We start from the raw sequence: 10,749 nt of genomic DNA, 5'->3' as shown, positions 1-10,749 counted from the left end.
CACACCGACCCGCCGAAGCGCACCCACCCAGACCTAACACTACGGGCAATTTAGCATGGCCAATTCAACTAACCTGCACATTTTTTTGGACTATGGGAGGAAACCGGAGCATCTGGAGAAAACCCACGCAGAGAATGTGCAAACTCCACACAATCAGTTGCCTGAGGCGGCATTTGAACCCGGGTCTCTGGCGCTGTGAGGCAGCAGTGCTAACCACTGTGCCACCGTGCCGCCCTAATGTTTTCCCACTTTTCAAGAAAGGTGGGAGAGAGAAAACAAGGAATTATAGACCGGTTAGCCTGATGTCAGTGGTGAGAAAGATGCTGGAGTCAATTATAAAAGATGAAGTTACAGCTCATTTGGATAGCAGTAATAGGATTCGTCAGAGTCAGCATGGATTTACAAAGGGGAATATACTGACTTGGATTGAAAATTGGCTGGCTGACAGGAAGCAAACAGTAGTGATAAACGCTTCCTTTCGGAATGGCAGGCAGTGACTAGTGGAGTACCACAAGGTTCGGTGCTGTTTACAATATACATTAATAATATAAATGAACATATTAAAAGTAATATTCGCAAATTTGCTGATGACACAAAGCTGGGTGGCAGGGTAAAATGTGAGGAGGATGTTATGAGAATACAGGTTAACTTGGACAGGCTAGGTGAGTGGACGGATGCAAAGCAAATGCAGTTTAATGTGGACAACTGTGTGGTTATCCACTTTGGAGGTAAGAACAGGAAGGCAGATTACTATCGAAAAGGAGTCAAGTTTGGTAAAGGGGAAGTACAACGTGATCTAGGTATCCTTGTACATCAGTCAATGAAAACAAGCATGCAGGTACAGCGGGTAGTGAAGAAAGCTCACTGCATGCTGGCCCTCATAACAAGAGGAATTGAGTATAGGAGCAACGAGGTCCTTCTGCAGCTGTAGAGGGCCCTGGTAAGACCGCACCTTAAGTACTGTGTGCAGTTGTAGTCTCCACATTTGAGGAAGAACATTGTGGCTATTGTGGGAGTGTTGGTTAGGATCATGAGGTCAATTCCCGGAATGGCGGAATGATCATATGTTGAAAGATTGGAGCGACTGAGCTTGTATACACTTGAGTTTAGGAGAATGAGAGGGGATCTGATTGAGACCTACAAGATTATTAAAGGTTGGACACTCTGGAGACAGGAAGCATGTTTCCAGAACCAGAGGACACAGTTTAAAAATAAGGGAGAGGCCATTTAGAACAGAGTTGAGGAGAAACGTCTTCACCCAGAGAGTAGTGGCCACATGGAATGCTCTGATCCAGAAGGCAGTGGAGGCCAAGTCTCTGGATACTTTCAAGAAAGAGATGGATAGAGCTGTTAAAGATAATGGAATCAAGTGTTACAGAAATAAGACAGGAACAGGATACGGATTGTGGATGATCAGCCATGATCATAATGAATGGTGGTGCTGACTCAAGGGCAGCATGGCCGATTCCTGCACCGATTGTCTATTGTCCCTTTTCAGTCCGATCTCATTCTGTGCCTTACCCTTGCCTGCCTTGCCTGTCTAACTTCTCAACTGTACCAGTCTCAGACTTACCTCCTTTCTCACTGCCTCTTTAGGTTTACCCCCCACTCCCTCACTGGTTTAATGCCTCCCATGTAGCACTAGCAAATCTCCCTGCTTGGATATTAGACACCTTCCAATTCAGGTGTAATCCATCCTTCTTATGCAGAGATTCCAATGATCCAAAAATGTGAATCCTTCTCCCCTGTATCAGATCCTTGGCCACGCATTCATCTGCCGTACCCTGCTAGTCCTACTCTCACTAGCATGTGGTACCGGGAGTAATCCAGATATTACTACCGACAAGGACCTGCTTATTATCCTCCAAGGCTAATTTGCAATATTCTCTCATCAGGACTTCATCCTTTTCTCTTATGTCATTGGTACCAATGTACAGCGACCTCCCACTGATCATTCTCTCCTTTCAGAATATTCTGCACCCTCAGAGCCATCCTTCACCCAGACAGTAGGGAGACACCACCCCATTCTGATGTCTCACTGTTAGCTACAGAAACTGCAGTCTGTGCTGCAGACGAGAGAGCCCCCTATCACCATCGATCGTGTGGAACTGGATATACCTCACATTACACTAGATCTATTACACTCGGAACTTGGCTGTCAGTGCGATAGTCCCCTGAGAGTCTGTGACCCCCGACTCTTTCCAAAACAGTATACTTGTTTGAGATGGAAATAACCACAGGTGACTCCTGCACTAATTGCCCTCCACTCCTCCCTTTCCGAGAAGGAACCCATCTACCTGACTAGATCGGCAGTTTTCCTACCTTTCTGCAACTGCCACCTATCACACCCCCCAGCTCCTGTAAATTCTTCATTACCTTTAAACATCGCTCCATCTGGTCCATGAAATCCTACAGGATTTGCATCCTCACTTCCTGCAGACAATCAGGATCACTGAAACTTTCCTTAATCTCCTAAATCCAACAGGAAGAGCACATCACTGTACGAATGGCCATCTCTGCACCTTAACAGTCCACAGACCCAGAAAAAGGCACACAGTCTTACAGCTTTACAAAACACTACTCTAGAATAAATTAGTACCAATATTTTATATTAAAAAACTTAATCAAAGTATCATAAGATGTGTATTTAAAGAAATAAACCATCACCCTCCTGAATGTTGTAGCTTCACTAAAATAAAACAGACTAAGATTTATCTTTGAAGAGACCGAAACCCACAGAGCTGTGAGTCACAGATGAACAGCACTAAACAGAACCTTCGCTCAAATTTGTCCATGTCGACCAGATATCCGAACCTAATCTTATCGCTCTTGCCAGCATCTGGGCCGTATCCCTCTAAATCTTTCCTATTCATGTCAAGTATCCAAATGCCTTGAAAATGCTATAACTGTCAGCCTCCACCACTTCTTCTGGCAGCTTATTCCATACACGCACCACTCTCTGCATGAAAAAGTTGCTCCTTAGTTCCCTTTTATATCTTTCCCCTCTCACCCTCAACCTATGCTCTCTATTTCTGGACTCTCCTACTCAGGGAAAAGACCTTGTCTGTTTACCCTATCCATGCTACTAATGATTTTATAAACTTCTACGGAGGTCACTCCTCAGTCTCTGATGCTCCAGGGAAAGAAAACCACCGCCTTTTTGCTCTCTTCCTGCAGCTCACACCCTGGCAATATCCTTGTAAATCTTTGCTGAACCCTTTCAAGTTTCACAACATCCTTCCGATTGATGGAGAACAGAATTGCACACAATATTCCAAAAGAGGCCTAACCAATGTCCTGTCCATGACCTTCCAACTTTCATACTCAATGCTCTGATCAATAAAGGAATGTATTCCAAACACTTTCTTCAATATCCTATCTACCTGCAACTCTACGTTCAAGGAAATATGAATCTGCACTGCAAGATATCATTTTTCATCAACACTATCTAGGAATTTGCCACTAAGTGTATCAGTCCTGTTAAGATTTGCTTTTCCAAAATGCAGCACGTCCCATTCATCTGAATTAAACTCCATCTGCCACTTCTCACCCATCTGAACAACATCCTGTTGTAATCTGAGGTAACCCTCTTCGCTGTCCACTATACCTCCAATTTTGGTGTCATCTGCAAACTTACTGACTCTCCCTCCTATGTTCATATCTAAATCATTTTATATAAACGACGAAAACTAATGGACCCAGCACTGATCCTTGCGGCACTCCATTGGTCACATGCCTCCAATCTGAAAAAACAACCCTCCACCACCACCCTGCCTTCTATATTTGAGCCAGTTCTGTATCCAAACGGCTAGTTCTCCCTGTATTCCATGAGATCTAACCTTGCGAACCAGTCTACCATGGGGAAGCTTGTCGAGCGACTTACTGAATTCCATAGATCATGTCCACCTCTCTGCTCTCATCAATCCTCTTTGATACATCTTCAAATAACTCAATCACATTTGTGAGACATGATTTCCCATGCACATAGTCATGCTGACTATCACTAATCAGTCCTTGCTTTTCAGAATACACACGCATCTTGTCCCTCAGGATTCCCTCCAACAACTTGCCCAACATCAATGTCAGGCTGACCGGTCGATAGTTCCCTGGCTTGTCCTTACCACCTTTCTTAAATAGCGGCACCACGTTAACCAACCTCCAGTCTTTCGGCATCTCATCTGTGATAATCGATGATACAAATATCTCAGCAAGAGGCCCAGCAATCACATTACCAGCTTCCCACTAAGTTCTCGGGTACATCTGATCAGGTGCTGGGGATTAACCAAGCTTTACGGGTTACAAGACACCCAGCACGTCCTCCTCTGTAAGATGTCGACATCTATTTCCCCACATTCTATATTGCCCATGTCCTTCTCCACAGTAAACACTGATACAAAACATTCAGTTAGTATCTCTCCCATCTCCTGCGGCTCCAAGTGTCGGCTGCCTTGCTGATCTTTGACGATCCCTATTCTCTCTCGAGTTACCCTTTTGTTCTTAATGTATATATAAACACCCTTGGGATTATTCATAATCCTATTTGCCAAAGCTATCTCATGTCCCCTTTTTGCCCTCCTGATTTCCCTCTTAAGTATACTCCTACTGTCTTTAATGCTCAGGGAATTTTGGGATTTTTGGATTGGAATAAATGCAAAATATTGCATTTTGATAAAACGAACGAGGGCAGACTGACACTAATTAAAAACAGGGCCTCGAGTAGTGATATGGAATAAAGAGGCCAAGGGGTTCGGGTCTTTCACGTCTGTGTCACATGTAGACAGGGTGGTTGAGAAGGTGTTTAGCACACTTGCCTTCATTGCTCAGACCTTTGAGTACAAGAGTTGGGACATTATTTTGGATGTTGGGGAGGCCTTTTCTGGAATTCTGTGTCCAGTTCTGGTCATGCTGATATCGGGAGGACATTATGTAGTTGGAGCGGATTCAGAAGAGATTTACCAGGATGTTGATGGGAATGGATAGTTTGAATTATAAGCAGAGGCTGGAGAGGCTGCGACTTCTTTCACTGGCGCGCAAGAGGCTGAGGGGTGACTTTATTAGATGTTTCTCAAATCATGGAGGGGTGGTATCAGTAATGTGAACAGCAGGTGTCCTTTCCAGGAAGGGACGCGATTCAAGACTGGGTACATACCTTTTAAGGTGACAGCAGAACGGCTTTAAAAAGGCTTTCGGGAATTGTTTTTTAATTTTTGTTCAGACAAATGGAATGAACTATCAGAGGAAGTGGTCGTTGTGAATCAAAATACAATTTTAGGGTGGCACAGTGGCTCAGTGATTAACACTGCTGCCAGGGCCCCAGGTTCGATTCCAGCTTTGGACAACTGTCTCTGTGGGACTTGCACATTCTCCCAGTGTCTGCATGGGTTTCTTCCAGGGGCTCCAGTTGCCTTCCTAATGAGAGAGCAGCCCTATGGTCTGGTAGGGCAATGCTGCCTTTACCTTTTACACAGTGATGCCACTGTGTCTCTGGGGTGGGGAGAGGGAATGCTGAAGGTGGTGGATGGGACACCACTCAGGCACAGTGCTTTGTCCTGGAGGATGTTCACTTTCTTTAATAGTGTTGGGGACTGCACTGATGCAGGCAAGTGGAGAACGTTCCAACACAATCCTGATGTGTACCTTATAGAGAGCAAACAGACATTGGGGAATCAGGGGTTTGGGGAAACTGAGATTGTTCTCCTTGTAGCAAAGACAATTGAGGGGAGCTGTGACAGAGGGGTTTGGAAAAGTTGCACGTTATAATAATAAATCTTACACCCATCAGCTCATTATACAAGGATTACAGGACACACGTTAAAGGTTTGGGAAGATTCAAAGGAGAACTTTTATGCAGCAAATGGGATTCAGATGGAATACAATACTCACACACAATGCAAATATCCAGGTCCTGATGAATTGACTAATTCAATCAGAGTTTGGTGTTACAATGACTGAGATTACCATCTGAATGTCCACCTGTAGTATCCTCTAATACAAGTTTATAAAATCCATCACTGTCAGTTCAGGTTAAAAACTCGCACCACCCCCTCCTCTGGCCCAGGATGACTGGACACATTACCCCTTGTGGAGGTCAGCAGTCAGTTCAGGTGGAAATCTATATGGATTTCTAGGAGTTTCCACCTTGGAATTTCATGTAACTGAACAGGGCAGATCTTTGACACATGGGACAGAATATTCCAAGTGTCAGTGAGATATGGAGAGCAGGATTTGCTTCTTTTTTTTTTTCCTTCTGTGCTGCCGCTGTGCCTCATCAATAAGACATGGGGGGTGAAAGGCTCATGCAGCTCGATGGGCAAGTTGCCTCCATTCTGACCAATGGGCAGCAAGCTCCTCCCATAGAGTACCTCTAAATACAGAGCAACACTGCACGCTTCACACTGCCCAGTGCTCCCAGTAAATGTTTAGAAGGGGGGAGGGGAACTCCTGGAAAAGGCATAACTGTAAAGTTCTAGGAGGATTGTGAAGAGAGAGAGATGCACAGGAGAGGGGGCAACAAATTGTCAGATGGAGTATAATTTGGGAAAATGGGAAGTTGGTCATTTAGGAGGGGATAATAAAAGAACAGAGTGCTATTTAAATGATGGAAACTGTAGAAAGCTGCACCACAAAGGGACCAGGGGGTAATTGTGCAGGAAACACAGAAAGCTAGCAGATTCTGGGTCAGTCACGGAATCAAGGGTTCATTTCAGATTCATCAAGTTTAAAGTAACACCGACACGGGTAAGGAGTTTCAGTAACAATGGAGCTGGGGTGAGGTGGAGACAAGCAACATTTTAGAGATTGGAATTCCTGGTGTTTGTGATTGCGTAGATGTCTGATCAGAAGGTCACCTTGGGGTCAGATATAACAGCAATGTTGTGAAGAATGTAGTTCTGCCTCAGACTGCGCCCAGTGAGAGGGAGGGGCTCAGCAGGAAGGGAAAGGAATTTGTAATAGCAACTGAAGGTAATGGGTTTAACCGTAACAATGTTTCTTTGCAGGAAATTGCAGCTAATCGAGTAATGGGAATGTGATAAGCAGTTTGGTAACTGAGTAACAGTGGAGCAATGGAGAGGGATGGTGCGGAGGGAGAGCTGGGCATCGTCAGTGTACATGTGAAACCTCACACTGTGCTTTCGGACGATGTCACCTCCTGGCAGTGCGTAGGTGAGAAACAGGACGGACCAAGGAGAGATCCTTGAGGGACACCAAATACAAGGAATTCAGAAAGGAAAGGGAAAGTGGAGATGGAGCAGGACTTACAAATGATGATGAGGTCAAATGTTAGTTTTTTTTGCAGAATGGATGAGAAGGACATAACCAGAAACGACAGACAGACAGAACAAGGAACAATACCTGTGAATTGGCGAGGGGGAGTGATGAGGAGGAAACAGAGTTGGAATGTCTGTAGTTTAGCGAGACTAGTAAAAGATCAAGATGAGCTCTGATAAGGCTTGACAAGAGACTGGAGAAAGATGTAAGTTTGGGACAAAAATCAGGAACACCATGTGAGGCAGTTTGCCTTGCTGGGCTAGTGGGAGGGAGGGAAGCAGCAGAGGCAGCTGATCGGATTGTCTCAGTCTTAGTGACAGAGAAACTCAATGTGTTCCTTGCTCTTGTTGTTGGAGGGAAGGGTGAAGGAGACAGGATGATAGACAGTGTTTTACAAAGAAACAAAACCAGGGTTAGTGATATTTAAAATGAGTGAACAAACCTAATGTATTTAACTTTTATCCAGAATATTAAAATGTACAACTGAAGTCCTTGTTCGAATCCCAGCTCGGCAGATGGTGGAATCTGAATTCAAGAGAAAATAACTGGAATTAGGAATCTTCTGATCTCCATGGAACCATTGTCAATGGCGAAAAACATCCTGCCAACCTGACAGTCACCCAACAAGCTACTCACTGTATTAATCACTGCAAAGTCTCAACAAAGGAATGAAACTGGATGGACCACTTGGCATCTAACAAGGCATTAGGAAATACAACCACAGAATCAGCCCTCTCGACTCTGCAACATCCTGCTCACTAACATCTGTTTTTTTTATGCCAAAACGTGGCGAGCTGTCTCACAGACTAGTCAAGGAACAGCCTCACATAGTCAGACTCAGAGTAATCCCTTACAGATAATGGCCAGACACCACCATCACCATCCCTAGATATCGAGAGTGTGATGATGGAAAAGCACAACAGGTCAGGCAGCATCCGAGGAGCAGGAGAATCGACGTTTAGAGCCTAAGCCCTTCATCAGCCTGACCTGCTGTGCTTTTCCAGCACCACACTCTCGACTCTGATCTCCAGCATCTGCAGTCTTCACTTTCTCCTGAAATCGCTGGATATGTCCTGTCACCCCAGCGGGACAGACCAGGCAGAGGCGATGGCACAGTTGTGTGCACACAGGAACCATTTGCCCTGGGAGGACTCAGCATTGATTTTGGACACCAGGAAGTCTCATGGCTTCTGCTGATTACCACGTACCGTGCTCCCACAGCTGATGAATCAGTGCTCCTCCATGTTGAATAACACTTGGAGGAAGCACTGACGCAATAAAATGGTGACAAGCCTACTCTTGGTACAGGATTTCAATGTCCTCTACCAAGATTAGCTCAGCAGCAGGATTACTGACTGAGCTGGTCGGGTCCTCAAGGACATAGCTGCTCAACTGGGTTTGCAGCAGGCGGTAATGGAACCAGCAAGAGGGAAAAACATACTAAATCTTATCAGTATCAATCTGCCAGCTGCAAATGCATCTGTCCATGACAGTATCGGTAAGAGCGACCATGCCACAGTCTTTTTGGAGACAAAGCCTCACCTTAAAGTTGAGAAAAACTTCCATCGTGCTGAGTCGTACTATCACCGTGCTAAATGAGACAGATGTAGGAACTCAAACTGGATCTCTCTGAGGTACTGTGGGATAACAACAGCAGCAGAACTGTACTCCAGCACAATCTGTAATCTCATGGGTTTGTACATCCCGCACTCACCCATCACAATGGACAAAAAAGGAGGGCATGCCATGAGCAGCACCAGGCATACCTAAAAATGAAATGCCAACCTGGTGAAGCTAGCAAGCAGGACAATCTGTATATCAAACAGCATCAGCAGCAAGCAACAGAGCTAAGTGATCCCACAATCAATGGATCAGATCAGAGCTCTGCAGTTCTGCCACACCCAGTTGTGAATGATAATGGACAATTAAACAACTCGTTGCAGGAAGCACTACAGATATCCCCACCCTTACTGATGGAGGGGTTTCACACATCCATGCAAAAGATAAGATGACAGCATTTGCAGTAATTTTCAGCCAGATGCAAAGTGAGATGATCCATCTCAGTATTCTCCAGTGGTTCCTAACGTCACAGATGTGAGCTTTAAGCCAGTTCAATTTAGTTCGAATACTATCGAGAAATGGTTAAGTAGTGTAAAGGCTATGGGTCCTGCTAACATTCTGGCAATAATACTGATAGCTTGTGCTCAAGAACTTGCCATCCACCAAGCCACTTACCGCTCCATCACTGGCACGACCGACAATGTGGAACATGCCTGGACCGACCCAGGCATGTTCAGCACAAAAACACAGGGCAAATCCAACCCAGGCAATTTACCTCTGTCAGTCCACACTCGATCAGCAGTAAAGTGATGGAAGATGTCATCAACAGGGCTATCAAGCAGCAGCTGCTCAGCAACAGCCAGCTGAGCGACACCCATTTTAGGCACCACCAGGGCCACTCAGCTCCCGATTGTGTTACCGCCTGATTCACAACCTGACAAACAGCTGAATCCAGAGGTGAGGTGAGAGTGACAGCCCAGCCCCACTCCAACACCATTATTTCTAGCTGATTCCACCCTCATCTCAGCTCATATACTGAAACTCTCATCCACCGTGTGTTATCTCCAGAAGTAATTATCCAAACACACTCCTGGCCAGCCTCCCAAATTCAACCTCCCTGTAGTCATTAAGAAAAATTGAAAGCTCTATCGCCCACATGCTCACTTCTCCCCAAACATGTTCATCAGTCAAAAGGCTCCTATTCATAAGCAACAACAATTTAAAATTCTCATTCTTGATTTGATTCCTGGCTGTGATCATCCCAAGCTCCCTGCACCACACTTCCTTTGTCGAGGTCTCAACCCATTTTCTTCGAGACTCCCAACGACTTGTTAATTCATTACTTCAACTGTGTGGCTGATTCTAGAGTTACTAAAGCAACATGGTCAGGAATTTGCAGAGAAAACCTCACAGGTCTGCTTTCCATCTTTAAGACATCCCTCAAAACCTGCTTTTTGGCAATGCTTTTGGTCACCTGACTTAAAATGTCCATCTCTGGCCTCATATCTAAAGTTCTCAATAGTATTTATATGAAATAAGCATGATGATAAAACTACAAACTGTTCTTGATTTGGACATTATCTTCAAATAATCACTGTTGCTGTAATGAATAATCTGTAATGTCTCTTACCCAACCACATTGTGGGAGCACCTTCACCACACAAACTGCAGCTGTACAAGAAAGTCAAACATCACCCTGTCCCCAGGCAACAGGGCTTTGGCATTAATCACTGGTATCTGTGGAAGGAGAAACACAGTTGATGTTTCAGGGAATGCAAAATGGGTTACAGGGAATGAAAAAGAATAAAATAATCTGATAATAGAGCAGCACGTGGTCAGGGGCTGGGCCGCAGTGAAAAACTAATTTACAAAGGGTCTATAAAAGTCATAATACAGTAGTAAACAGACCAAAAATACACC

General features: G+C 44.8%; 1 long non-coding RNA gene across 1 annotated transcript; it reads right to left on the bottom strand.

Annotated features, from left to right (window-relative positions):
* Positions 1-2,381: 2,381 nt before the first annotated feature.
* On the bottom strand, positions 2,382-10,563 carry LOC148148404 (uncharacterized). Its single transcript, XR_015759060.1, has 3 exons — positions 10,460-10,563; positions 5,884-5,983; positions 2,382-2,522 (listed from the first exon to the last, which is right to left on the bottom strand). It is a non-coding gene; the product is annotated as an uncharacterized LOC148148404 (long non-coding RNA).
* Positions 10,564-10,749: the final 186 nt, after the last annotated feature.

This window comes from Chiloscyllium plagiosum, unplaced genomic scaffold, assembly GCF_037043375.1.
Source record: "Chiloscyllium plagiosum isolate Xiang-an unplaced genomic scaffold, Cpla_swu_hap1 HiC_scaffold_13, whole genome shotgun sequence".
Classification (NCBI taxonomy): Eukaryota; Metazoa; Chordata; class Chondrichthyes; order Orectolobiformes; family Hemiscylliidae; genus Chiloscyllium; species Chiloscyllium plagiosum.
This window is presented reverse-complemented; position numbering and strand designations above follow the sequence as displayed.